The sequence below is a fragment of the Gorilla gorilla genome, chromosome 20 (genome assembly GCF_029281585.2).
Source record: "Gorilla gorilla gorilla isolate KB3781 chromosome 20, NHGRI_mGorGor1-v2.1_pri, whole genome shotgun sequence".
In the NCBI taxonomy this organism is placed as follows: Eukaryota; Metazoa; Chordata; class Mammalia; order Primates; family Hominidae; genus Gorilla; species Gorilla gorilla.
The window spans coordinates 29,662,106-29,678,877 of NC_073244.2; the positions used below are offsets into that span (position 1 = coordinate 29,662,106).

General features: G+C 40.8%; 1 protein-coding gene and 1 long non-coding RNA gene across 2 annotated transcripts in view; one reads left to right on the forward strand and one right to left on the reverse strand.

The window, feature by feature from the left end:
* Positions 1-16,772, reverse strand: part of ZNF91 (zinc finger protein 91) — a 167,732-nt gene that overhangs the window by 14,998 nt on the left and 135,962 nt on the right. The window contains exons 6-7 of the mRNA XM_031004095.3: positions 2,532-3,151; positions 123-152 (exon numbers count right to left, since the gene is read on the reverse strand). The gene's annotated coding sequence lies outside the window, so the exon portion shown is untranslated. The remainder of the gene's footprint in view (positions 1-122; positions 153-2,531; positions 3,152-16,772) is intronic.
* The window catches only part of LOC115931586 (uncharacterized), a 35,895-nt gene continuing 24,798 nt past the window's right edge, over positions 5,676-16,772 (forward strand). Inside the window, exons 1-2 of the long non-coding RNA XR_004068046.3 lie at positions 5,676-5,862; positions 12,557-12,676. This is a non-coding gene — a long non-coding RNA (uncharacterized lncRNA). The remainder of the gene's footprint in view (positions 5,863-12,556; positions 12,677-16,772) is intronic.

Genomic DNA, 16,772 nt, shown 5'->3' on the forward strand with positions numbered 1-16,772 from the left:
AAATCTATGTTGCCTACGAAAATCTCACCTTACTTGTAAGACACATATAGATTAAAGGCAAATGGGGGGGAATATATTAACACAAACAGAAACCAAAAGTAAATAGGAGTATCTATACTTACATCAAATAAAACAGACTTTAAATTAAAAAGCTGTAACAAAAAAGGATAAAGATCATCATCCAATAATAAAGAAATCATTTCAGCCAAAAGATGTAACAATTCTAAATATATATGAACCCAACATCACAGCACCCTGATTCACAAAGAAATATTATTAAATCTATAGAACGAGATAGACAGTAATACAATAATAGTGGAGAAATTCAACATTCTACTCACAGCATTAGAGAGACCATTGAGATAGGAAATTTGGCAAATCAACAAAGTATCCCCCCAAATCAAAATTATACGAACTACCTACTTAGACCACAGTAGAATAAAACTACAAATCAGTATCAAGAGAAATTTCAGAAACTATAAATTTACAAAGAATTTAAATAACATACTCCTCAACAGTGACTATGTAAATGAAGTAATTATGATGGTTGACCAGGGGTGGTGGCTCACACCTGTAATCCCAGCACTTTGGGAGGCTGAGACAGGTGGACCACCTGAGGTAAGAAGTTTAACACCAGCCTGGGCAACATGGCAAAACCCTGTCGCTACAAAAAAAAATATGAAAAAATAGCTAGGTGTGGTGGTGTGCACCTATGGTCCTAGCTACTCGGGAGGCTAATATAAAACGATCGTTTGAGCCTGGAAGGCGGAAGTTGCAGTGAGCCAACACTGTGCCACTACACTCCAGCCTGGGTGACAGTGTAAAACCTATCTCAAAAAAAAAAAAAAAAAAAAAGATGAAAATTAAAAATTTGTGGGAAAAAAGATGGAAATAGAAACACAATATAATAAAACCTGTGAGATACATCAAATGTAGTACTAAGAGGGAAGTTAATAGCCTAAAGGCCTGCATCAAAAAAATAGAAAGCTTACATATTAAGGACCTGACATCACATTTCAAAGAACTAGAAAATTAATAACAAATCAAATCCCAAGTTAGAAGAGGAAATAAATAAAAATCAGAACAGAACCAAATGATATGAAGTCCAAAAACAATAAAAATGACCAACAGAATAAAGAGTTGGTTTTTCAAAAAGACAAAATTGGTAAATTGCTAGCTAGATTAACCACAAATAGAATAGAAATCTAAATAAACAAAATCAGATATAAAAGAACAGACATTACAATGGATACAACAGTAATACAGAAGATCACTAGAAACGATTATAAACAACTAGACACTCACAAACCTGAAAACCTAGAAAGAATGAATAAATCCATGGAAACAAACAACCTCCCAAGGTCGAGTCGGGAAGAAATAGAGTACCTGAACAAACCAATACTGAGTAGCATGATTGAGTCAGCAATAAAAAAAAATGTCTTGACAAAGAAAAGCTCAGGACTAAATGCACAGCAAAATTCTACCAAGTGTACAAAGAATAATAATCCTCCTGAAACTCTTACCAAAAATTGAGGATAATAAAACTCTTCCTAAGTCACTCAGAGGTCAGTATCACCCTGATACCAAAACTAGCCAAGGACACAACAAAGAAAACTATTATTAAATTATTATTATATTATTATTATAAAAAATAGACAAATGGAAATCAAACTAAAAGTTTTGGCACAGAAAAAAAAATCAACAGGGTAAATATGCAAGCTACAGAATAAAAGAAAATATTTGCAAACTACGTGCCAACATGGAACTAATATTCAGTACTTACAAATAACTCAAACAACTCAAAAATATAATAATAGTAATAATAAAGAATTCTATTGACAATTGAGCAAATAACATTACTAATCATTTTTCAATAAAGACATACAAATAGACAACACGCATATGAAAAAAATGCTCAATCTCAACTAAAAATAAAACTGCCATTTTTTTTTTTTTTGAGACGGAGTCTTAGTTGTCCAGGCTGGAGTGCAGTGGTACGATCTTAGCTCACTGCAACCACTGACTCCCAGGTTCAAGCAATTCTTCTGTGTCAGCCTCCTGAGGAGTTGGGGCTGCAGGCAAGTGCCACCAAGCCTGGCTAACTTTTGTATTTTTAGTAGAGACGGGGTTTCACCATATCGCTCAGGCTGGTCTCAAACTTCTGACCTCATGACCTGCCCGCCTCTACCTCCCAAAGTGTTGGGATTACAGGCGTGAGCTACCACGCCTGGCCAGAACTATCATTTGATTCAGAAATCTCATCATTGGGTATCTACCCAAAGAAAAATAGTTTATTATATGAAAATGATACGTATACTTGCACATTTATTGCAGCATGCTCACAACAGCAAACTGTATATATCAGAAAAGCTTAATATTCAAAATATATAGAAAATTCAAAGCAAAAGCAAGTATAATAATAACAATAATAATCCAACTAAAAAATGGTTGAAAGAGTGAAAAAAATATTTTGCCAACAAATATATACAAATGACCAATAGATATATAAAAAAGTGCTCAATATCACCTACCAAAAGGCAACTGCAAATGAAAACAATGATGAGCTATCACTTGAAATCTGTTAGGATTGCTAATACAAAAAAAAAATAGAGAAATAAGTAACATCTGTCATTCATGTTCCTGCGATTTCTGAAACAAATCTTAATATCACCACTCCTCTTACACATTTCAGACATGGGAAAAGAAACGTTAAATGATCTAACATGCAGTTCCTCTAAAATACTCAGAAATATTCTTATACTCCCCCAAAACAATGGAAGAGCAGGCATATCATGCAGTACCTTATAAGCCATAAAGAGGACTTTAGCTCTCACGGTACCCTCTAAGGAAAATCACTAAATAGGAAGTAGGATCCTTAAAGAATTTAAGGGTATGGGACAAAAGATGCTCCTATGTGGGAGCTAGAGAAATAAATGGCTTTTTAGGAAACCTTTCCATTGAAGCAGAGCATTCTATACCACATTTTAAGGTCTGAAATTCTTTCTGACCTTCGTATCCCTCGTCTCTGTTATCTGCTTCATTCATGCTTACCTACCTGAGAAGCTGACTACTGTCTCATGTCTCTTCACATTCCAGGGCTCTTTTATTTGCTCAAAGCAGGATATCAGATCAGAGTTAGAGACAGCAAGGCCTGTTTTGTTAGAAAAATTAGCATGACTTTCTGGGATCCTCCAGTTACCAACCTAGTACTATGTTCAGTAGAGAGGAGAGAATATTATGAAAGATTCTAGAAATTTAATTCCAAAATACTGTTTTCTGACAGAAACTTTTGAATATTTAAAACATATGTGACATTTCTGGGTCCTTAGCTCTACTATCCAATACTGAATATAAAATTAGTGCTGGATATTGGATTTTAATATTTGTGCAACAGTATTTAATGCCACTGAATTTCTAGAATTATCATTAATCTAGACTGAAGGATACAGATTAGCTCAAGAGAGGGGAAGGTTCCTATTAAGATAAAACATCTTGAAGATTTTCTTATCTATTCCAATAAACCTTCAAGTTTTTCTTAAAAGTACTGATCTAAAAATAATTTATGCAGAGCAAACCCTCCCAAAATCATTCTACAAAGGGAGAAAATAGAAGCCTGATGGTATATTAGAAAATCTGGGGAATATTTATTCTCACCGAGAGACCAGGTTTCTATAGTTCTCTAACATTGCATCTCTACACAAATTTCACTGAGCAGGATTCAGACATTCCCACTCCTCTTGAGAGAATTCTATGGCCAAAGCCTTGAATGTTAACATTTCCTAAACAAACCCAAACACCCACACATATTTAGCAAATGGCCATGGGCAGAATTGTTAATTTTACTCTAGGTGTTTGAGAGTTACAGAGACTGGAATTATCCAATAAAATATTGTTAAATAGAGAAAGATTCTCTAATATATTTTTGCATTCTGAGGAAAGAAAATGAAAAAAGATCCACAAGACCAGTGTAGGTACTGTAGTTTTCTGAATAATACAGCATAAAATTTATGGCATAAACACAAGCATATACAGTTTTGAGTGCCATATTTACCTTATACACAGTAAGTTCTGTCCAGTTCTCATATGGAGAAGTCACAGTAAGTTAGAAGGTACCTCTCCGATTTTAACGTATATATCAATGAGCTGCAGATTTTGTTAAAATATGGATTCCAATTCAAGAGATCTGAGATGAGACCTGAGTTACTGCATTGCTAACAAACTCACCAATGACATAAATGATTCTAACTTAAGGAAAATAGTTTGTAAAACATCTAGTGATAGAACCTGGGTTTTGTCCCCATGTATATGACCAGTGAACAAAGATGACAGCCTTCATTTTCCAAAGCAAGATATAAACAAGAGAAACTATTAAGATAAGGGATGTAAGAAAAATGGATGTGCTGTGGTCAATAAGCTGAGGTAAACATCTGGTTCAGCATGACTCAGTGAGTTTGAGTGCAGGTGCACAATTCTGCTCATTATGTAACCTAGTTCTGTAAGCTCATACTTGGCTTTGAGCCACTATCGTGTGTAAGGAGTACACAGACAGGTGGACAGGAGGGGAAGAGAGAGAGTAAAGCCGCTGACCCTGCACACATGGCTCATGCCCAGGCTTCTGCCCAGAGAGATAATAAAGCCATATCAAAACTGCCCACAATTCCTTGAGTGTTTTTCCAGCAACCCACCACTCGCCCACTGACTTCTATCAGACCTCAGCTTGGGCTGGAACCTGACACTTGGCATGACAGGGGAGCTTTCAGATTAAATGTGATTGTTTCTGCACATTAGTCAGAAAGTCTCTCGAAAATACCTGTTAATAATACAGTTTTTAGAAAGTAATTTTAAAGTGAAGAATTCCTTCAGGAAACATGCTAACCAAGTGAATAAAATGGACAGATTGGCATCAGGTGCGGATACATATACGAGGATGCAACATGACTTCTGTGAGATTACTGGCCAAAAATCATAAATTATTATTATTTATTTGTTTTGAGATGGAGTCTCGTTCTGTCACCCAGGCTGGAGTGCAGTGGCGTGATCTTGGCTTACTGCAAGCTCCACCTCTCGGGTTCACGCTATTGTTCTACCTCAGCCTCCCGAGTAGCTGGGACTATTGGCGCCCGTCACCATGCCTGGCTAATTTTTTATATTTTTATTAGAGACGAGGTTGCACCGTGTTAGCCAGGATGGTCTCGATCTCCTGACCTCGTGATCCGCCCGCCTCGGCCTCCCAAATTGCTGGGATTACAGAGGTGAGCCACCGCGCCCGGCAAAAAACATAAATTATAATCTGAATCTAATCATGAAAAACATGTTTTATGCAAAGTTCAAGCCACATATGATGCCCATGTTTTGTAACTTCTAGCAGTCTATTTAAATACTGTCTCTTTAGCATTCTAGAAGACACATTTCTTTGAATTAATTCCTTTACATACACATCTTTCTAAATTATTCCAGGCTATTAATTCCATCCTTTTTCAGTGGGGATTTTAAAATTATGTTCTTCAGAGAGCTGATGAAGCATTCAGATGGAACCTAAACGGTGCACTTTTCTCCCTCACTGATATCTGAGGACCCAGCAGCAACCCCAATAAGAATGTTTTATATCCCTGAAAGATTCTCCCGAAAACTTAAGGGAATGAATAACTCCTCCTTCCACAGGCCTAGTCCAAAGGCACAAAGTCCCTTGCACCAGCAGCGTGCGTCAGCAAGAGAGCGGAAGCAGGAACAGTTGGCGGGAAGACACATACCCCCTGAAGATCCAGAGGGAGGCCATCTGGGTATAGCAGCTGGGCAAAAGAAGCTCCTCAGCCTCCAGTCGCCTGTCTGTGCATGCCCCTTGGTCACTGATCTCACCTACCAGTAAGTATCCTGGGAGCCCAGTTAACAGGGAAAAATCCACACAGCCTCTCTTGGTCTCTCCAGTCCAAAAATCCAACGTTGGCCCAAGAAGGCTCTGGCATGTGCCAGGCACTTGCTGATCTTTTGGTCTTAGGGGGATGCCTCTAAGCCATTTGATCCCGTTCTGGGAACAAAAAAGGCAGTGGTGACAATCGCTCCTTTTATCATCTCCCTCCAGCTTCCCAGGATGGTCCCCTTTTCCCTGTTCTCTCTAGCCTAACCTCGGTTATGGGAAATTTCAAGTTTTCCATTCCAAAGGACATCCTTCTAGGCTGCCTCATAAAAAAACCTACAAACCTTAGGCCTCAGTCAAGATATCCGTGCCTTGTCTTGTTTTACAATTCATTCTGGCCACAATACGAATTGGATAATGGGTCCAAATGGCCCACAAATGGAACATTGGACTTTACAATTTTAACTGACTTAATCAATTATTGCTGATGGCTGGAAAAATGAGGAGAAATTACTTATATCCAGGCCTTTTTTGCACTCAGATCACAACCCAACCTCTGCAATTCTTGCTCACGTGTTCAAATCCTCCTCCTCTGTTCTCACCACCCAGATTGCCTTCCTCTTCCCGACCCTACCTCTTTTTCCTCTTTGGATCCAGCAGACTGCTGTCCACCCTCCCAGCCCCTACCTCTCCCTCTCAACCGTCTTCTTTCACCCCCAAGCCTTTTCTTCATCTTCTCAGCCACAATCTTCTCAGTCACCATCTTCTCAGCAGCAATATTCCCAGCCACCATCTTCCCAGTCAGCAGTATCCACTTCTTTTCCTATATCGTCCCCTCCTCAGGACAATTCTAGTATTGCCTGTACCCACTGACCTCCGCCACCGCCCTCTCCTGAGGCTTGTAAACCCATCCCGCCACTTTACACTCCTATCTATCCTCCACTGCCTGTTAACTCAACCGCCCTTCCCCGTTCAAACCCTCAGCAGGAACCACTTCCAGGTTCCTCCTTCTCTCCCATCCACACTTGCTCAGGCGCCACCTTTAGCCCATGCCCCACTCTTACTTCAGCGGCTGTGCTACAGTGCCTCCTTCAGGAAGTGGCAGAAACTGAACATGTTGTTAGAGTTCACGTTCCCTTCTCCCTCACTGATATCTCTCAAATTAACAAAAAGACTCAGTTCATTTCCAGAAGACCCTACCTCTTATATTAGAGTTTCAGTACCTCACCCAGTGTTATGAACTAACTTGGCATGACCTCTACATTATCCTCTCTGCCACCCTCTCCCCAGAAGATGAGGACTGTATCTAGACCCTAGCTCAGGTGCATGCCAATACAATTCATCACCAGGCTCCTGCCCAGCCTACTGGTGCACAGGCAGTTCCCAACCAGGACCCCACTGAGATTATCAAGATGTGGTCCCTGGATGCCACCATCGAGACCACATGATTGTGTGTCTCCTTGCAGGACTCAAAAAGGGTGCCCATAAAGCGGTAAACTATGAAAAACTTTCAGAAATCACCCAAGGTCATAACAAAAACCCAGCCCTTTTTCTCTCTTGTTTAACTGACGCCATGAGAAAGTATACCAATGTAGACCCAGCTATCCCAGAAGGAACCACTAAACCTTTCTCCCTCTATACCGATGAATGGTGTGGAGTTGCAGTAGGTGTTCTAACCTAGTCTAAGGGATCCACCCTCCAGGTTTTTGCCTACCTCTCTAAACTGCTTGAAGCCACAGTTCTCGGATGGCCTGTCTGCCTCTGAACATTGATGGCAGCTGCTGTCCTTGCCCTTGAAAGCCTAAACTATCTCTCCATGCCAACTTAACAGTTTATTCAATCCATAACGTCAAAGAAAGACATGCTAGCTCACCGCAGTTTCCTCTCTCCCCCACGGCTCCTCCAACTGTATGCTCTATTCATAGAAACTCCGCACATCACCATGGTAACCAGCTCCCATCTAAACTTGGCCATGCCAAAGATCCTACATACTTCTGTATCAACACTGTTCAAACCTTTCTTATACCTTTTCCAAACCTAACAGACCAACCCCTTCCAGATGCCTTCTTTACTTGGTTTGTAGACGGCAGCTCCTTCCTACATCAAGGATGCCGGCATGCTGGCTATGCTATAGTGTCACCCCCGCTACACACTGTTCAAGCCAATACGCTCTTCCTAGGCACCACCTCCCAAAAAGCTGAACTCATCACCCTCATTCGAGCTCTCACTCCAGCAGCCAGACAACAGATCAACATATATTTAAATTCTCATTATGCGTTCCACATAGTGCATTCACACTCGTCCATCTGGAAAGAATGGAGTTTCCTAACTGCAAAAAAACACTCCTGTCATAAATGACTCTCTCATCAGCAAGCTCCTTCAAGCTGCCAGACTCCTGCAGAAAGCTACCGTCATTCATTGCAGGGACCACCAAACCCCAGACAATCCTATTTTGGTGGGAAATCTAGCAGATAGAGAAGCCAAACAAGTAGCCCTACAACCTGTACACGGCCAGTTTCTGTGCCTGTCCTCGTTCTCTCCTCTTTACTCTCCAGAAGAAAAGGAGGACTACCAAGCCCAAAACCTTCAAAAACAAGGACCATGGTATGTCAAGGAACGGTGCTTCGTTCTTCCTCACTCTCAGACAATCTCTATCCTCCAAAGCCTCCACAACTCTTTCCATGTCAATTACAAACCTCTCCTGCAACTTCTCCACCTTATCCTCACTTGTCTTCACCTTTCCAGCCGTGTTTGAGAGATTACCCAGTCCTGCTCTATCTGCCACTCAGTATCACCCCACAGTTCCCTTTGGCCACTGCCTTTTCCTACCCACTAAGCCCAGGGCCAGGTACCCAGGCAAGATTTTCAAGTAGACTTCACTCACATGCCACCCAATAATGGCTCTGCTATCTTCTAGTCTTTGTCTGTACTTTCTCTGGGTGAGCAGAAGCATTCCCAACAACTTCAGAAAGTGCAAATGTCACCACACAAACTCTCAACATGCATATAATTCCCAATTTTGGACTGCCAACATCCATCCAGTCCAATAATGGGCCTGCCTTCCTCAGACAAATTACCCAAGGCATCTCTATATCCTTAGGTATAAAATGGGTTCTCCACACACCCTACAGGCCTCAATCTTCAGGCAAAGTTGAAAAAAATTACCTCTGTTGTTAAACTCACCAAGTTGGCTCTAGAAACCCTCCAGTGGTGGACAAAAAAATCTCCCTTTTTCCCTCATGAGATTCTGTGCAACACCAAAGGCACACTCTTTTTATAGTCCCTTTGAAATCATGTATGGCTGAATGTTGCAGGAAGTCAGGGACCCCGAACGGAGGGACCAGCTGAAGCCGTGGCAGAAGAACATTAATTGTGAAGATTTCATGGACATTTATTAGTTCCCAAAATTAATACTTTTATAATTTCTTACGCCTGTCTTTACTGCAATCTCTGAACATAAATTGTGAAGATTTCATGGACATTTATCACTTCCCCAATCAATACTCTTATAATTTCCTATGCCTGTCTTTACTTTAATCTCTTAATCCCATCATTTTGTAAGCTGAGGATGTATGTTGCCTCAGGACCCTGTGATGATTGAGTTAACTGTACAAATTGTTTGTAAAACGTGTGTTTGAACAATATGAAATCTGATTGTAAAACGTAGGTGTTTGAGCAATATGAAATCAGGGCACCCTGAAAAAGAACAGAATAACAGCGATTTTCAGGGAACAAGGAAAGATAACCATAAGGTCTGACTGCCTTATGGTTATCTCTATTCTGCAGTCTGACTGCAGAATACAGCCATATTTTTCTTCTCACAGACAGCCTATGGATGGACGTGTGAGTAGGATAAATATCACTGAATTCTTTTCCCAGCAAGGAATATTAATAATTGATAACCCTGGGGAAGGAATGCATTCCCAGGGGTAGGCCTACAGATGACTGTTCTGGGAGTGTCTGTCTTATGCGGTTGAGAGAAGGGATGAAATACACTCTGGTCTCCTGCAGTGTCTTCAGGCTTGCTAGGATTGGGAAATTCCAGCCTAGTGAATTCTAGTCAGACCAGTTCTCTGCTCTTGAACCCTGTTTCCTGTTAAAATGTTTATCAAGACAATGTGTGCCCAGCGGGACATGGACACTCATTGGTAATTCTAATTTTGCCCTTGCCTTGTGATCCTGCTCTACCCTTTTGCCTTGTGATCTTTTATTGCCCTTTGAAGCATGTGACCTCTGTGACCCACTCCCAATTCGTACGCCCCTCCCCTTTTGAAATCCCTAATAAAAACTTGTTGGTTTTGTGGCTTGGGGTCGCCATCATGGTCCTACCAATATGTGATGGCATCCCTGGAGGCCCAGCTGTAAAATTTCTCTCTTTATACTCTTTCCCTTTATTTCTCAGACCAGCCGACACTTAGGGAAAATAGAAAATAACCTACATTGAAATATCGGGGGCTGGTTCCCCCGATAGCCAAACTTTTGTCTTGGGGCCTCTACCCTTCCCAGATTCTGAGCCATTCAGGAATTACCTCCCCTCCTTAATCCAGACATGGTCTTTCATTCGTGAAGCAGCAAATGAGGCCATGCCCCTTCCTGTCAACACCTCCTTGTCCTCTCAACATAACTGTCTTGCAGGCACAGATGTGTTTATCTGCCAACCCGAGCCTCACAAAAACCTACAACTGAAGTGGACAGGCCCCTACACTGTGATACACAGCATGCCAACTGCAGTGAGAGTCCAAGGACTCCTCAACTGGATTCATCGCACTAGGGTCAAGCTCACCCCCAAGGCTACTCCTTCCTCCAGAACATTAACGTGGGCAACACTCTCGGAGTACCTGTATGTAATAATAATTTAAAACAAACAAACAAACAAAAACAACCATGATCCATAAAGGCAGGAGGAAGCCAAAGATGGCAACAGGATGAATGGCCTCCGCAACGGATCATCGAATATTACAGTCCTGCCACTTGGGCTGAGGATAGTTCATGGGGTTATTGCACTCCCATATATACTCTAAATATAATAATTAGACTACAGGCGGTTCTAGAGATAATCACTAACCAAACCGCCTCAGCCTTGGAAATGCTCACGCAACAAGAAAACCAAATGCGTGCAGCAATTTATCAAAACAGGCTAGCACTAGACTACTTATTAGCAGAAAAAGGTGGGGTCTGTGGTCAGTTTAATATCTCCAATTGTTGTCTTAACATAGACGATAACAGAAAAGCAGTACTAGAAATCACTTCAAACATCAGAAGAGAAGCCCATGTGCCAGTCCAAATCTGGAAGGGGTGGGGCCCAACAAATGTTTAAGGAGGGTGGTTCTCTAATTTAGGGGGATTTAAAATGCTGGTAGGACCAGTAATCTTCATCACTGGGTTCCTCCTGTTTCTCTCCTGTGTTATCCCACTAATAATAAAAGCCATTAAAACTCTTATTGAAACTAAAGTTAGCTGCCAGACAATCCAGACCATGCTCCTGCTACAACGACACGATGGATACCAACCCGTCTCTCAAGAATACCCCAAAAATTAAGTTTTTATTTTGCGAAGGTGCCCATGCCACCCCTATGTCATGCCTGAAGTAGTTATTGAGAAAGTTGTCCCTTTTTTCTATAACCAAATAGACAGGAATGAAAGATTCTCCCTGGGGTCTGAACGCTTAAGGGAATGAATAACTTCTCCCTCCTCAGGCCCAGTTCCAAGGTGCAAGGCCACTTGTGCAAGTAGCGTGCATCAGCAAGATAGCAGAAGCAGGAAGAGATATGGCCAGGAGACCCATTCCACCTGAAGACTGAGAGGGAGGTTGTCCGGTACCATGTAACAGTTGCATCAGACTGGGACACTTCCTTTTTACAGAGGTCTATAAAACCCCTGCCCTGTCCTTGCTTGGGGCTGATGCCATTTCAGGCCTCAGCCCGCCTGCACCAAGATGCTCATTAAAACAGTGTGTTGCTCCACATTGCCTCATCTTGTCTGTTGGCACGCTCTCAGGGTTCGAACCAATATAAGAGCCTTGCAATCCGCACCTGCCCAAGCTGATCTGTCAACAAAGAAAATACTTTCATGCCGGGCACGGTGGCTCATGCCTGTAATCCCAGCCCTTTGGGAGGCCGAGGTGGACGGATCACCTGAGGTCAGGAGTTTGAGACCAGCCTGGCCAACATGGTGAAACCCCATCTCTACAAAAACACAAAAATTAGCTGGGCATGATGGCGCATGCCTGTAATCCCAGCTACTTGGAGGCTGAGGCAAGAGAATTGCTTGAACCCTAGAGGAAGAGGTTACAGTGAGCCAAGATCACACCACTGCACTCCAGCTGGGGAGACAGAGCAAGACTCAACCACGGAAAAAGAAAAAAAAAAAAAAAGAAAGAAAAGAAAAGAAAAATACTTTCAATACTTCAGGGTATAAATTCAAGTGAGTATTATTTGTGATATGTAAGAAGGCTGGATGGAGAGAGTTAAGGCTCTGATAAATCGGGAAGAATTATTTTAAAGAGATCCTTTCACTGTCATGAGAAGAAAAGGAAAAAGGTAGTTAAAATAATCTTGTTAGGCAAAAGCATCAGAAGTAGAAATGTAAATGATTGCAATCCTAAATACATGACATTCTAGAAGAAAATGTGAACAGTTTTGACCTGGGACACACTTATCTAAGAATCAACCATTTTTTCTCTCTTCTCTAATTCTTTCTCAGGTGAGATTATCTGAACAAATCACCACCTTCATCTTGAGAATGTATCTTCAAAGGCATTAGGATAGACCCTCTGAAGGAAATAGACTGCTCCTGCAGGACCCGGGAGACACCCTAAATACTGTGAGTGCCCCAACTGCAGAAATGGGAAAGGGAGACCCTCCTCTCCTGAACACACACCCCCATACAGGGTGGAGGAGGCAGTAGGGAGGCCCTGGGAGCTCGCTGAATCCCGAAGCAGCCCATTCCTGCTGGATACCACAGGAATCCATCAGGAGGGAGGACAGAGGAGCAGGGTGTAAAACACTGAAGGGAGAAGGACTTCCCTAGCTCAACTTTGCAAGAATTTGAATGAGGCAAGAAGCCTCCTGGCCAGAACCCAGGGGAAGGTGAGAACCTGGCTTGCAGACTTCACAGGCAGGGAAAAACTAAAGCCCTGTTCTTTCCCAGCTGGGAGGCAGGAAGCCTTAAGAAATTTTCAAGCCCAACTTGCCCTCCACCTGGAAACAGACTCGGGGCTGTTGTGGGGGCAAAGTGAAAGTGAGACCCGCTCTTTGGTTTGCATGGGAGCTGAGTGAGGTTTATGACTGCCGGCTTTCCCCCACTTCCCTGACATCCTGTATGACTCAGCAGAGACAGCCATAATCTTCCTAGGTACAAAACTTTAGTGACCTGGGAATCTCACCCCCATCCCCCATAGCAGCCGCAGCAAGACCCGCCCAAGAAGAGTCTGAACTCAGACATATCTAGCACCTCCCGCACCCAATGATTCTTCCCTACCCAACCTGGTAGTGGTAGACAAAGAACATATAATCTTGGGAGTCACACCACTGCACTCGAGTCTTGGAGACAGAGCAAGACTCTGTCTCAAGAAACCACACAAAACACCAAACTATGCAGGCAACAAAGAGCATGATGAATGCAATGGTACCACACATTTCAATATTAACATTGAATGTAAATGGCCTAAATACTCCACTTAAAGGACACAGAACTGCAGAATGAATAAGAACTCACCAATCAACTATCTGCTGTCTTCAGGAGACTCAGCTAATACTTAAGGACCCAAATAAACTTAAAGGGGTGGAAAAAGGCATTTCATGCAAATGGACATCCAAAGCAAGCAGGGGTAGCTATTCTTATACCAGACAAAACCAACGTTAAAGCAAAAATGATTAAAAGAGACAAAAAGGGACATTATGTAATGGTAAATGGCCTGGTCCAACAGAAAAACATCACAATCCTAAACATATATGCACCTAACACTGGAGCTCCCAAATTTATAAAACAGTTACTAATAGACCTAAGAAACAAGATAGACAGCAACACTGTAATAGTGGCAAACTTCAATACTCCACTGACAGCACTAGACAGGTCATCAAGACAGAAAGACAACAAAGAAACAATGGATTTAAACTATACCCTGGAACAAATGGACTTAACAGATATTAGAAAACATTTCATCCAACAACCGCAGAACACACATTCTACTCAACAGTGCATGGAACTTCCTCCAAGATAGATCATATGATAGGCCATAAAATGAGCCTCAATAAATTTAAGAAAATTGAAATTATATCAAGCACTCTCTCAGACCACAGTGGAATAAAACTGGAAATCAACTCCCAAAGGAACGTTCAAAACCATGCAAATTCATGGAAATTAAATAATCTGCTCCTGAATGAGCATTGGGGCAAAAACAAAATCAATATAGAAATAAAAAAATTCTTCAAACTGAGTGACAATAATGACACAACCTATCAAAACCTCTGGGATACAGCTAAGGTGATGAAGAGGAAACTTCACAGCCCTAAATGCCTACATCAAAAAGTCTGAAAGCAAAAACGGAAAATCTAAGGTCACAACTCAAGGAACTATAGAGAAACAAGAACAAACCAAACCGAAACCCAACAGAAAAAAAGGAAATAACCAAGATCAGAGTAGAACTAAATAAAATTCAAACAAAAAAATACAAAAGGTAAATGAAACAAAAAGTGCTTATTTGAAAAGATAAATAAAACTGATAGACCATTAGCAAGATTAACCAAGAAGAGAGAAAATCCAAATAACCTCACTGAGAAATGAAACAGGAGATATAATAACTGACACCACTGAAATACAAAGAATCATTCAAGACTACTATGAACACCTTTACACACATAAACTAGAAAACCTAGAAGAGATGAATAAATTCCTGGAAAGATACAACCCTCCTAGCTTAAATCAGGAGGCATTAGATACCCTGAACAGACCAAAAACAAGCAGTGAGATTAAAATGGTAATTTAAAAATTACCAACAAAAAAAGTCCAGGACCAGATGGATTCAGAGCAGAATTCTACCAGATATTCAAAGAATTACTACCAATTCTTTTGACACTATTCCACAAGACAGAGAAAGGAGGAACCCTCCCTAATTCATTCTATGAGGTCAGCATCACCCTAATACCAAAACCACAAAAAGACACGACCAAAGAAGAAAACTACAGACCAATATCCTTGATAAACATTGATGCTAATATCCTTAACAAAATACTAGCTAACAATATCCAAAAACATGTCGAAAAGATTATCCAACAACATGTCGAAAAGATAATCCACCATGATCAAGCTGATTTCATACCAGGTATGCAGGGATGGTTTAACACACACAAGTCAAGAAATGTGGGGTGCAGCGCACCAGCATGGCACATGTATACATATGTAACTAACCTGCACAATGTGCACATGTACCCTAAAACTTAAAGTATAATAAAAAAATTAAAAAAAAAAAAAAAAGAAATGTGATAACACCACATAAATAGAATTGAAAACAAAAATCACATGATCATCTGAATAGATGCAAAAAAAAAAATTGACAATATTTAGCATCCCTTTATGATTAAACCTCTCAGCAAAGTTGGCATACAAGGGACACAGCTTAATGTAATAAATAAAAGCTATCTATGACAAGCCCACAGCCAACATAATACTGAATAGAAAAAAGTTGAAAGCATTTCCTTTGAGAACGGGAACAAGACAAGGATGCCCACTCTCACTACTCCTCTTCAACATAGCCCTGGAAGTCCTAGCCAGAGCAATCAGACAAGAGAAAGAAATGAAGGGCATCCAAATCAGTAAACAGGAAGTCATACTGTCCGCTTGCTGATGATGTGATCATTTACCTTGAAAACCCTCAGGACTCCTCCAGAAAGCTCCTAGAACTGATAAAACAATTCGGCAAAGTTTCAGGATACGAGATTAATGTACACAACTCAGTAGCTCTTCTAATAACCAACAGCAACCAAATGGAGAATTAAATCAAGAACTCAACCTCTTTTACAATAGCGGGAAAAAAATTATATGAATATACCTAATGAAGGAGTCGAAAGACCTGTACAAGGAAAACTACAAAACACTGCTGAAACAAATCATAGACAACACAAAGACATGGAAACACATCCCATGCACAAGAATGGGTAGAATAATTTGTGAAAATGACCATACTGCCAAAAGCAATCTATAAATTCAACACAATCCCCATCAAAAAACCACCGTCATTCTTCACAGAGTTAGAAAAAACAATTCTAAAATTCATATAGAACCAAAAAAGAGCCTGCACAGCCAAAGCAAGACTAAGCAAAAAGAACAAATCTGGAGGCACCACACTACCTGATTTCAAACTATACTGTAAGGCCATGGTCACCAAAACAGCATGGTGCTGGTATAAAAATAGGCACATAAGACCAATGGAACAGAGAACCCAGAAATAAACCCAAATAATTACAGCCAAGCAATCTTCAAAAAAGCAAACAAAAACATAAAGTGGGGAAGTATACCCTTTCAACAAATGGTTCTGGGATAATTGGCTAGCCACATGTAGAATGAAACTGGATCCTCATCTCTCACCTTATAAAAGAAACCAACTCAAGATGGATTAAGGACTTAAACCTAAGATCAGAAACTATAAAAATTCTAGAAGATAAAATTGGAAAAAAACCCTTCTAGGCATTGGCTAGGCAAAAATTTCATGACCAAAAACCCAAAAGCAAATGCAATAAAAACAAAGATAAATAGCTGGGACCTAGTTAAACTAAAGAGTTTTTGCATGGCAAAAGGAACAGTCAGCAGAGTAAACAGACAACTCACACAGTGGGAGAAAATCTTCACAATCTATACATCTGACAATGGATTAGTATCCAGAATCTACAACAAACTCAATCTATACCTCTGACAAAAGATT